The following is a 12,628-nucleotide window of genomic DNA, read 5'->3' on the forward strand; positions in this document are numbered from 1 at the left end:
GCTGCTTCGGAGTCAGGCGTGCCGCCCGCGAGCCCAGCAGCCACTCAAACTTTTCGTCTTTCACTGGGTCTTGACTTTTTTGCAGTTCTTGAAGGCCGGGGCTTTCCGAGCTTCGAGCGGGTTTCTGGAGGGGGAAGCTCCATCCTCAGGGTTCTGCGCCCACAGCCGGCCTGGGGGCGCGGCGAGACCCTGACCGCGAGGCGGGTTCCCCCAGCTGCTTCGGAGTCAGGCGTGCCGCCCGCGAGCCCAGCAGCCACTCAAACTTTTCGTCTTTCACTGGGTCTTGACTTTTTTGCAGTTCTTGAAGGTCAAGAATACGGGAACTGGGGACCTTGTTCTTTGCTGGGTCTTTTTTTTTTTTTCTTTGAACTTTTTACTGGAGTGAAACATACGTTACTGGAACGGGTACCTTTACTTTGTTTTTAATCGAATTTCGATCTTGATATCCGCAGTAGCAGCTAAGTCACCCTTACCTCTTTGTGGAAACTGGTTGTGGTAAATGCAGTCTCGGAAGTTTTCGATTGCAGGAAAGCGTACGTGCCTAGCTCCCTTCATTTCCCACAGCTTGTTTAGCAAGACCTCCGGAGAGGATTAGTGTGTTCTTTAGGAGCTCCGCAGGCTTTTGACACGGCCACCAGGCCACAGGTGAACAGCAGGTTTGAGACGTTTCTGAAATGTCTCTTGTCATTTAACGATCGCGGAATGGAGGTTTGCGGTGGGTTGCGGTGGCTTCTGCAGACTTAAGTAGCGAGTTTCTTCGTGGAAGTTGTACTTGCACCTCTCCCACTGAAGTGGGGACATCTTGCAGGTATCCTATGCTTGTGGCTCCATTTGTTTAGACAAACAAAAAGCTTTTACTTTTATGAAGTCTGTGGAATAGAGTGATGACAAAGTTTGCAGTCACGCATACAGAGTATATAATATGCTGTCCCCTGGCCCCCTACTTGTGTCATGGAGGGCGTCCTGAACTCTCATTGGGCCGACTTAACAATTCACTAGAATTAGTAATTGGGTTTAGATGGTTTGGGATATTTTGTCCTGCCAGGATAAAAGGAATTTGAAAGTAGCATTATGCATCTTAGTTTAATGCCTGGTTATGAAGTCAGGTTTGTGGTGTGAATACCCAATATTGAAATAATGGACCATAGCATAGATAAGGGTGATGGATTTTGCTGTTAAGATTTTTATTTCCTGGATTTACATCTCTTTGTGTTGAAATAACTTGTACGGATTGTCTGTGAATTTTTCCTAATAATGGGAGCAAGAGAAACATGTATCAGTTGTTGCTATATGGTTTCTTCCTTGTTTTTTGTCAAGGTATCCTTTGGAGATACCCTATGAAGGTATCCGTTGTGTAGCCGAATTCATAAAACGTTATGTGGCTCTTGAGACTACATTCAATTTAGCAATATGGTTCTTCTGATTGCCTTTCTGATGTCAGAATAGAATCCTAACACGGACTCAGTGTGGTGTGATGGCACGTACACCAGCTTTGAAGTCAGACTAACACTTCGGTATTGCTCAGTTACTACCTTTAGTGGCTATAGCCACTAAAAAAAAATTTGTCCCTCAGTTTCATCATCTGTAAAATGGGGATAATAGTACTCAGCTCTTAGGGTGGTTTGAGGATTAGAGTTATGTTTATGAAGGAAGTGTGATTAGTATGTCTAGCTTGCAATAGGTGGTAGATAAAAGCCTTTGAATTTCCAGTGTTGGTTAAACTGGAGATTCTCAGATTTGTGATATATAAAAATATGAAATAATTTTTCATTTAGTAGACTCATATGTGTTTGTACTATAATATTTTGGATATTTGAAAATAAAACTTTTATTAAGTATATTTCTCATCTTTGGCTTTTAATATGCTTGGACTTTTATTCCAACTTGAATGTAATTTTGTTACATTACTTTGAAAAATTCTAACCAACTTACCAGGAAAAGCACATTTAATGTAAAAAAATGGGTAGTCTCAGAATGTAGACAGTTGGCCTTGATGTACTTTTATTGTGGTAAAACATGCATGAAATAAAATTTACCATTTTAACTATATTTGAATGTACAGTTCTGTGGCATTAGGTACATTCTTTGGTTTGCTTTTAAAGGCATTCTGAAGATAATGGTTTACTATTTAGACTGCATTTATTAAAAATGTGCAAATAGGCCAGGCGCGGTGGCTCATGCCTGTAATCTCAGCACTTTGGGAGGCCGAGGCGGGCGGATCACAAGGTCAAGAGATTGAGATCCTCCTGGCCGGCATGGTGAAACCTCGTCTCTACTAAAAATACAAAAATTAGCTGGGCGTGGTGGCATGCGCCTGTAGCCCCAGCTACTCGAGAGGCTGAGGCAGGAGAATTGCTTGAACCCCGGAGGTGGGGTTGCAGTGAGCCGAGAGAGACTCCATCTCAAAAAAAAAGAAGTGCAAATAAATTGTGTTCGTGTGTTTTCTCACCAAATGGTACAGGATCAAGTGGTTTTCTTTTATATGGGACACGAAGCGATAATTGGTTCCAAAACCAAAAGTGGAAGATGTATTTTAGAAGGCCAACTAAGAATAAATAGCAAGCTCTGCAAATCACAGTAGAGGTAATGATAGGGTACTGCAGAAATGGGAGTGATAATTACTCTCACTTTCAGATACCTGCCATTGTTAGTATCTCTAGTTCTGTGATATTTCTACAACTTGCTGAGGAAAAACTGGTTATACTTTCATACTTGACATCATCTTTTTCCTGATGAAAGAAGAGATTATTTGCACTTTGAGAGTTTGGCTTTTTAGTGATCCATTCGTTGTACTTGATTATCAAATAAAGGGAGGCAGTTATTGCAAGCAAAAATTCTTAGTCATTTGAAAATTACATTAGATATCTTTTATTCATTACTTTGATTTTGTGAAGTGTTATGCTCAGAACAAAAATGTGTTCTTAAGAAAGAGCTTGGCTAACTCTAAAAGCTACTCTGCTCTTTTCAGCTAATAGTTTCATAAAAATTTTTGTTTGTACCTACTGTTGAAATGATAAATTAAAAAAAATTATTTACAAAACTACGCAGTATTTGGTAGCGCCACCTGGAAAACCAGAAGGCTTGAATTTGCCTGTCCCTTGGTAATTGGAGATGCTGTATATTTGGCCTGAGTGTCCAGCTGTAATGGAAATGCTCTGTATCTGTGCTGTCCAGCATGGCAGTCACCAGCCACATGTGGCTACTGCACTTCAAATGTGGCCAAGGGAACTGAAGAACTGAACTTAAGAGTTAATTTTAATTATATTTAAATAGCCACATGCCTGGTGGTTACTGTATGACAGTGCAGTCAAACCGACATCATCATATAGCCTTTATACAGATATTTTAAAGAAAATAACAGCTGGGCCGGGCACGATGGCTACGCCTGTAATCCTAGAACTTTGGGAGGCTGAGGGGGTGGATCATGAGGTCAGGAGTTCGAGACCAGCCTCAACATAGTGAAACCCTGTCTCTAATAAAAATACAAAAATTAGCGGATGTGGTAGCGTGCGCCTGTAATCCCAGCTACTCAGGAGGCTGAGGCAGGAAAATCGCTTGAACCCTTGAGGCAGAGGTTGCAGTGAGCTGAGATGGCACCATTGCACTCCAGCCTGGGGGTCAGAGCGAGACTGTCTCAGAAAAAAAAAAAAAAAAGAAAGAAAATAATAGCTTATTTTAAAAAGCTCAGTTGAAGTGATCATAGTTTAATTTCTAAGTTTATGGCATTTTATCTTTCAGTGCTGCACAGGCATAATTATTTCATGATGCTGCAAAATAAAACTTGAGCTTCTAATTTTGAGGGTCTAGGGAAAAAATGGGATATTACAGTATCTCCTTTAGCAGTTTGACCAGCTGATCAGTAGAATTTGTATATTTCTGAGCATAACTGCAAAGTGTGCCGCTCCACAGACCAGTAGCTTAACTTTTGCTTAAATTCTTGTATTATTATTTACAAAGGTCTGGTTTTATTTGCACAGATTTGCACAAAACAACTGAAATTGTGTTTTGAAACTAAAAATCTTTCAAGTTATGTATTTGGAACATTATATTTGTATGATTTCAAGTTATGTATTTAAAACATTTTATTTGTATGATTATATCATATTTTGAAAGAATTCTTTTTGCTTGAGTAATAGTGTAGAAAATTAGCTTAGATCAGGCTTTATTCCAGAATAAAGTTTAGATTAGGTCCCTAAAGAGAGGTTCCTATCTTTATAGAATTACAGTTACTAAAGGCTGTTAAACAAATAATCTATTTTTAGAGATGTGCAAAATATTTCACATTTCTTTTTTTTTTTTTTTTGAGACAGAGTCTCACCGCTCTGTGACTCTGTAGCCCAGGCTGGAGTGCAGTAGCACCATCTCGGCTTACTGCAGCCTCCGCCTCCCAGGTTCAAGCAGTTCTCTGCCTCACCCTCCCAAGTAGCTGGGATTACAGGTTACACTCAGCTAATTTTTGTATTTTTTTTTTTTTTTTGAGACGGAGTCTTGCTCTGTCGCCCAGGCTGGAGTGCAGTGGTCCGATCTCAGCTCACTGCAAGCTCCGCCTCCCGGGTTTACGCCATTCTCCTGCCTCATCAGCCTCCCGTGTGGCTGGGACTATAGGTGCCCGCCACCTCGCCCAGCTAGTTTTTTGTATTTTTTAGTAGACACGGGGTTTCACCGTGTTAGCCAGGATGGTCTCGATCTCCTGACCTCGTGATCCCTGACCTCGTGATCCGCCCGTCTCGGCCTCCCAAAGTGCTGGGATTACAGGCTTGAGCCACCGCACCTGGCCTAATTTTTGTATTTTTTAGTAGAGACGGGGTTTTACCATATTGTCCAGGCTGGTCTTGAACTCCTGACCCTGGTGATCCACTAGCCTCGGCCTCCGAAAGTGCTGGGATTACAGGCATGAGCCACCGTGCCCGGTAGTGTCTCATATTTCATGTGCATTAGTTTTGTTGCCTTGTGACTTCAGCTCTTGAAAGCTGAAAGATGTTTGAAAATTTCTGTATTTTTACCTGTTTCAGAGAAATCAGATTTAGACTTTTTTAAAGAAATTTACACAAGCATACACCTGCTTATATTTAACAATTAAGGAGAATCTATTTATCTGGAAGACACATGGAGGGTCATTTATTCGCATACACTGCTTCTAGGAAGAACTGTGTTCCCTCTGTCTTTATCCCCACCGCCCCAGCAGACAAGAAAACAAAACTTTATTTTCTGGAGCTTTTAAGAATACTGTAGACCTTTATCTCTTTTGGTGATCTTCCATAGTGTGTGGCACTCTTAAACAGTCTTTCTAAAGCTAAGTTAACACTGAGTATTCTTGAAGCTCGTGTTATCTAGCCTCTCCTTAGCTTAAATAGGATAACTGCATACCAGTATGTGCTCTCACCAGCTTCTCCACAAGGGTCTCACAGAATAAGAAGAATAGCAATTAAGAGTTTAGGAATCCAGAGTGTTCTTTTCAGCTCATGCCACTTAAGCCGCACATTATTTAAATACTTGTTTTTTGATGGTGTGCTAGTTACTGAACAGAACATTCTCTTTAATCAGAGGTAACTGAAAAAAGAAAACATAGATAATGTGACTATGTATGAAATGTATAGTTATATTGAAGTGGTAGGTGAGACATTAAAATTCTATGTCTTATTGGGTCATTCGGGGATCCTTCAGGAGCATTAAGTTTTAAGTAGTCAGTGATTTCTTAAAACACTTTGCATACCGTCTTATCAAAAAAATGTCATCAAAGAAATGCAACTTTTAAACATTATTAGATAATGGGCAGGAAAAGTAGTTTTACAGATTTAGAAACTTTTTTCTACATAAAATATACTCAAAACCAAATTATTTATTTGGATAATGGAACCAGATTTTTGATGAATAGGTTCATTTGGCCAGTAAGTACTGAACTTTCACTTTTTTGTTTGTTTGTTTGTTTAGACAGAGTCTTGCTCTGTCACTCGGGCTGGAGTGCAGTGGCATGGCGTCATCTTAGCTCACTGCAACCTCTGCCTCCTGGGCTCAAGTGATTCTCTAGCAGCAGCCTCCCGAGTAGTTGGGATTACAGGAGTGCGCCACCACACCCAGCTACATTTTTTTTTCTATTTTTAGTAGAGACGGGGTTTCACCATGTTGGCCAGGCTGGTCTCGAACTCCTGACCTCAAGTGATCTGCCTCCCAAAGTGCTGGAATTATAGGCGTGAGCGACTGCACTTGGCCGAACTTTGACTTTTGAAGTGCATGCTTCAGTTGTTTTTTTGGATACAGGTTTATAACTTAATACTACTTTATTTAAATTTCAAACATATCAACCCAAAATCCCTTAAGGCATAAGCATAGAAAAGTAGTAGAAAACCATGATGAATAAACTATTATAGATTACCAGTAAACTACTTGTGGTAACAAAAAATGATTAAGGCAGTTTACTGTTCTTCCACAGGGGAGTGAACAATTTATATGTAAAAGCAGGGAGAGTGGAAGCTTCACTCTAACTTCTCTCCTGGAGATGAAGAGGAGCCCCCTTTCTGTGCCTCACACTGTGCCTGGTGATTTAGGTTGGTTATCCTGTCTAATCCCCTTATTACACTCTGAAGTTGATCTTCCCACTCATTCAACAGATAAGGAATTTGAAGCTCAAAGGATTTAAGTAATTTGTTTCTGGTCACTAGTAGAAATGAGATTTGAACTGCCTGCCCGCAAACACATGCTCTGTTCAAGATGGCAAATGCTTGGGTCACAATATTTTTATATGTTTGACAGGACAAACAGTGGTAATGATGTTCTTTTGGCTAATTGTAACTTCAAAAATTGCTTTTCAAAGCATAACCCTACTGTAGTTTTAAAGTAGAAAAGGAAAAATGGAAAAAAAAAAAATGGAGACATCTTCCCTTACTTAAATCCATACTGGATGAGAAGATTGGTAAATAGTTCTCTTATGGACTTGTTAAATGATGTGGAGGTGGTTACCTCCCCCTGGGCAAAGGAAACATCTCAATAGCTATTTCTTGCCACCTCTATCTAATAATACTACCATAGACATCTCAGATCTTCCACATCTGCAGGGAAAGAGAAGGGGTGTGATAATTAGCTTTTGTATAAGGGGTGTTAAATAGTCTTTCTTGAGATGATATCTGTAAATGTGGCTTGAAGGTGATGATATATTAGGTTGGTGCAAAAGTAATTTCGGTTCTTACCGTCACCTTTAATGGCAAAACCACAATTACTTTTGCACCATCCTAATAGGAAAGGAGCAGAGTAGGATAGGCATGTTGGGAGAAGTGGAGGACAGGGACACATACAATGTCTGCTGTGAGATGACCAGTGTCATTCAGCCGTTTCCAGTTACTTGAGTGGTGCAGCAATGACTTTGACGTGTCCAGATGGGAGTGGAGTGAGTGTCTCCACTTGCGGCTTCAGGACTGTCTGTGTAGGGAGCAGTAATTCAATGTAGTCAGATACCTTTGTTGGAAATAGATTAGGGGCTGATTTTGAATGAAATCACATTAAATCATTGCTTTTCATTCTCCCTCATTAACCATTTGGTTGTTTTTGGATGGCCTTTTGGGGATAACATCTGCTCAAAAGATATTTAGTTACTATCTTCTGTATTCCAGGCACTGTTGTAAATACTATGGAGACAGGAAAGGAAGTTTTCAGGGAGCTTTACCTTTCTTTCATAGTGCTTAATTAGTGCTTAATGGGGGATTTGGGTGGGAGAGAGAGAGAAAATAAACAAAAAAGAAAAACATGAGAGTTAAATGGGATTTAAGAAGGGTAATGTGACTGCGATGGCTACTTTAGATTGGATGGTCAGGAAGTGACCTTTCAGCTGAGACCTGAATGACAAGGAGCTGCTCCTGTGAAGATTTGCAGATGGAGCATTTCAAGTGGGCATGATTCCCAGGGACTGGTGCAGAGGCCCCGAGGAAGCACTAGAGGCTGGGGCGGGGGGCAGGGGAAGAGGGGGCGGCAGGGGCAGGGCAGGGCTTCATGGGCAGAGGGCAGAGTGACTAGAGCTGAGGAAAAGACCAGTCAGCATATAGGTTTTTGTGGGCCAGAGGGAAGGGTGGAGGTGGCATGGGAAGGGACGTGGGAGCCACAGAAGAGGTTTAGTTAGCAAAAGCGACAACCTGATTGATTAGGAAAGCTCACTCTGTTGCTGTGTGGACAGCGGATCTTACAGGTGCCAGAGTGTAAGACTTGGGCAAGGTGGGAAGAGTAGGAAAGTCTACAGAAAGCTGCCAAAAATAAATTAAAGGGTTTTAATTTTATTTATTTTTTTTTGTTTTTTACTACACCTAAGGCCCAGCTGACAGTAAGAATTGGTTGTGAAGGCACTCAAGAGTTTGTCACTTTCTCTGATAAATTGTTTTATTGACCCTCAGACGCCCCAGGGGTGAGAGGAGAAACAGTAGCACTTACCCAGGGTTGGAAGTAAGACAAGACAGGAGTCGTGGAAGATCACTCCTGTATCCACAACTACTTCCTGTGGGACTAAAGAGAAACCATACTTTTTATATCACCAGAGAGCTCTGACAGCTACACAGAGCAGTTTAAATTTAGGCTTGAGAGAAAGCCTTCTGTCACCATGTTTCTTTAAAACCAAGTAGTGTGTATCAGGTTTCTCAGGTAGCCATAGTCTGTCCTAAAATGCTTTAGGACAGCTTTAGTTTTGATCACATGATCCGAGTGCGCTGGAAGCTTCTGATGCTTCAACTTAAAAGTTCCTTGACTCCCCCGCCTTTTTAAAAAAAATTTTAAAACAATAATATCTTCATTTTTCCAGCATAAAGTAGCGAGTGACCTAGGAAAATCAAGTCAGAGTTAACTTTAATTCTAGAAACGGTCTCTTCGTGCCAGTGTTTTCTGCATCACAACAAGATCTAGATAATAACTGCTTAGTTTGTGATATGTAGGTAATTTTCAAAAATTTTGTTAATTTCCTGAAAAGGTTGGGGGGCATATATTTTGGATAATGCTTTTATTTTAAAGGTAGATTGGCTCTTTCTCTGGTAGGTTTTGCTTGTTGCTTTTAGTAGCCAGGGACCTGGACTTTCATCCTGCTTCCTTTCTTCTCTTCTGTTTTCTCCTGGAGCTGTTGAGTCACCAGGGCACACAGATCCCTGTTCTCCATTCCCTGGGGCGCCTGTTTGGCCTCACCCCTCTCCTACCTGTACTGTTGTAGTGCTCTCCTTATCTATGTTCTTACCTTTTCTGTTCTCTGCCCCATCAGGCCATTTAAGGCACTACTTCCGTGGTGGTCTTTTAGAAACAGCAGCGTGTCTCTTCCCTCTCCAGAATTCTTCAAGTCTGACCTCTGTTCCTTACAGCATAAAATATATAAACTCTTTAGTGAGATATAAAGTTTCTTTATTGTGTAGCCCAGTGGATTTCAGCCTTTTTGTGTCATTGATACATTTCCATTTCAGAATTTTTAGCTGCATAATGGAAATGATTGAAAAACTCAAAACATCAAGTCATCTATTAAAACATAGCACCAGCTGTGGCACAGTAGTGGGAATGCCTTGTGCTGTGCAGAAGAGCACTCGGTCACCTCGCAGTTCATTCGCCCTGCCTTTGGAATTGTGTTTCCTCTTGCTCACTGCAAGTTGTACTCTGTTGCATATTGCTCTCCACTCTTGCCTATTGCCCTCCATGACTTGCTCCACTCCATCGGACTTTGCCTTAACAGTGTGTGTATAAAAATTTTGTGCATTGAAAGTTTTTGCAGCACATTCGTGGCTTGTGGATTGAGAATTGACCCATCTCTTCTTATTTGTCCTGCCTTGCCTCCCACCTCTATGCTTCAGCAGTTCCAGTACTATAGTTGTGAGGGCATGCCACAGTTTCCTGTGTCTTTATACACAATGTTTCTCTCCCTAGATGGTTCTCTTCCTGCTTGTGTTATTCATCCTACAGTTTCAGCTTAATAGTACTTAATGTTAAGCCTTCTTCCACTGCTTGGAGGGGATTTTTTTTTCTGTTCTCGCTGGACTTCAGATGCTTTAAATATACTTTCACCAGGAAGTTCTCATTTCTCAACATTGCACCCTTTTCATTGTTTGCAGTGCTTCTTCGTTGTTCCATAAGCTCTAAGAGGACGTGGACCATGCCTTTTCATCTTTGTGTTTCTAACACTTACACAGTGTTTGGCATACTGTAGGGATTTAATATTGTTTGAGTTAATGGATGAATGAATATTCTTATTTTGGATTTTCTTTGGTGAGTGTAGTTCTTGCCTCTACTTCCATAGCAAAGTGGGAGGTAGGAAGGAAATAACTAGAAGCAATGGATTGGTTGTAGTTCGATCATCATGGATAGATCTTAAAAAATGTAGTGCTTAGTGAGTAAAAATAAAAAATAGAATGAAATCTGTAACAGTACCTTTACGTAAAATAACACAAATGCCTGGCACACAACAAGGCTCAGTTTAGAAGGAAGCACACCAACACTAAACTTATCAATAGTTGGAGTCGGGGAGGAATTAACTAAATGTATTTGTTCTTTTGCTTTATACATTGGTTGTTTGTGACAGATATTGAAGCAGAGTAGCCTAAGATGAGTTGCTTTAGAGGATATGTTCAGAATTTGAAACCTATCTAAATTCAGCTTCAGGCATAGTTGAAAGAAGAGAAAAGGTTTCTTAGGTTTACTTAAGCAGAATTCTTTGAGACATTGTCTGGCTTTGAAAACGTTCACTGTGAAGTAATACCATTTATAGATAAACATTTCTTGATGCTTCAGGATGTGAACATCCTCTTTGTCATGTTCTTGTCGCCTGTTAACTTTCTCCTCTTTGTGGAACTTTGATTCCCTGAGTCACAGTTTCAGTTCAGTTCAACAAACTTGTATTGCATATTTGCTTTGTGTGAGATCTGACAGAGTTTTTTTTGGGGAATGAGGTACAATGTAGGAGGAGAAAAACCAGGGAAGAAGCATTTAAGAACCAAAACCTGTGTCCTAAAGAATGTATGGACCAGTAGGACAGATAAGACAGGGATACAAACAACTACAGTGTGAATGGTTGTCAGAGAAGCAAAGAGAACATTTACTTCTGGCTGCAGGTAGGTGTGTGGGTAGGGACGGATGGATTGGAGGAAGTTTTATGGTCTTTGAATTATTCTGGAAGGATGGGGATGACATTGACACTACAGGACCGTGTAGGAATCAGGTGAGCTACTCTGGGGAGAGAAGTGAGGAAAAGTGTGGCTATTTTTAGATTTCTCATTTGGTGACTTGAGGCTATAACTGTGGAGTAGATAATTTAAAATACATTTTAGGTCTTAATATTTCTTGTAATTGAAATGGAATTCCTTGAAATTCAAAGTACGCAAATATAAATACCCGTGTATATGATCATAATGTATTGATATTGTTGTTGGGTTAACTACTGGTATTGTAATTAATATATACATAGATTAATACACACTGCTGTTACTTGCTAGCGAAACTAATACTCTACATTATTTACAGCAAATTACTCAGAAACCTAGCTTCATGTTACTTCCCTGCTCAAAACCCTCTAATGCAGTGGTTCTTAAGCTTAAGTGTGGGTACTGGGCCTCACCTCTGGGGTTTCTGAATCAGGAGCTGTGGAGCAGGGCCTGGGACTTCATATTTGACAAGTTGCCAGGTGATGCTGATGCTGTTTGAGGATTGCATGTTGCAAATCACCACTCTAGTGACTTTTCCCTTGCAATAAAGTCCATACTCCTTATTCTTGACCTATAAGGCCCTGCTCAAGCTAGCCCCTGTTCTACCTCTGCCCTCATTGGCACAAATCTGTATTCCTGATGTGGCGTTTTTTCTGGTCATGGAATTACCACCTCTGGGCCTTTGATGAAATGTCTTCCTTCAGATGTTTCAAGTGACTGTGGCTTCTTCAGTCTCAGCTCAAAAGTCCCCTGCACCCTGAGGTGTCTTTCCTAATCACGATCAGCTATCCTCTCCTCATCACTTCCATAATTCTTTATCATATCACTTTATATACTATGCTCATTTGTGTACTACCAGCCTCTCAGGCAAGCTTTTTCATACTGTGTTCCTTTTGCTTTAACTGCTTTCTTAGTAGGTGTTTAGTAAGTACTAATGGGTGAATGAATGAAACTTCTTATTGATGTCAGCAAGAAGTTAGGATTGAGGGGAAGGCATAGAACCAGGAGCTTCTTTGGCATGGCTGGCTTTGATAGGATGTGACTCCTATAAGTTTTTATGTAGAGGTCCGTGTTACCTGTTTATGTATACGAAGTGGTTCTCTTATCAGACACCTGTGACCAGCAGGGCTACTTTATGAATTTTTCCTTAATTAAAGTAACCACTTCATATTTGCTCTATCATTTTCTTCCAGAATGTTGATTATTTCAGAATATGATTGTGTGCTCCAGATGGTATTGAATGGATGGTCAGGATAGTCCATGCATGATTAACGTTTTAACAGAATATTGTTCAAATTGATATTGAGACTTCATGTTATTGATTTCTGAATTCTATTAACTTACTGTAAGTGAGCAAAGAAATAGTTTATGATGTAAAAAAATCCTTTGAATATGATTTTATGATTTTGCTTTAAATAAACTCAGATGTAACTGATAGGAACTGATGGGTTGATGTTAAAAATATGCCATCATAAAAATTGGTA

Source organism: Mandrillus leucophaeus, unplaced genomic scaffold (assembly GCF_000951045.1).
Source record: "Mandrillus leucophaeus isolate KB7577 unplaced genomic scaffold, Mleu.le_1.0 Scaffold645, whole genome shotgun sequence".
In the NCBI taxonomy this organism is placed as follows: domain Eukaryota; kingdom Metazoa; phylum Chordata; class Mammalia; order Primates; family Cercopithecidae; genus Mandrillus; species Mandrillus leucophaeus.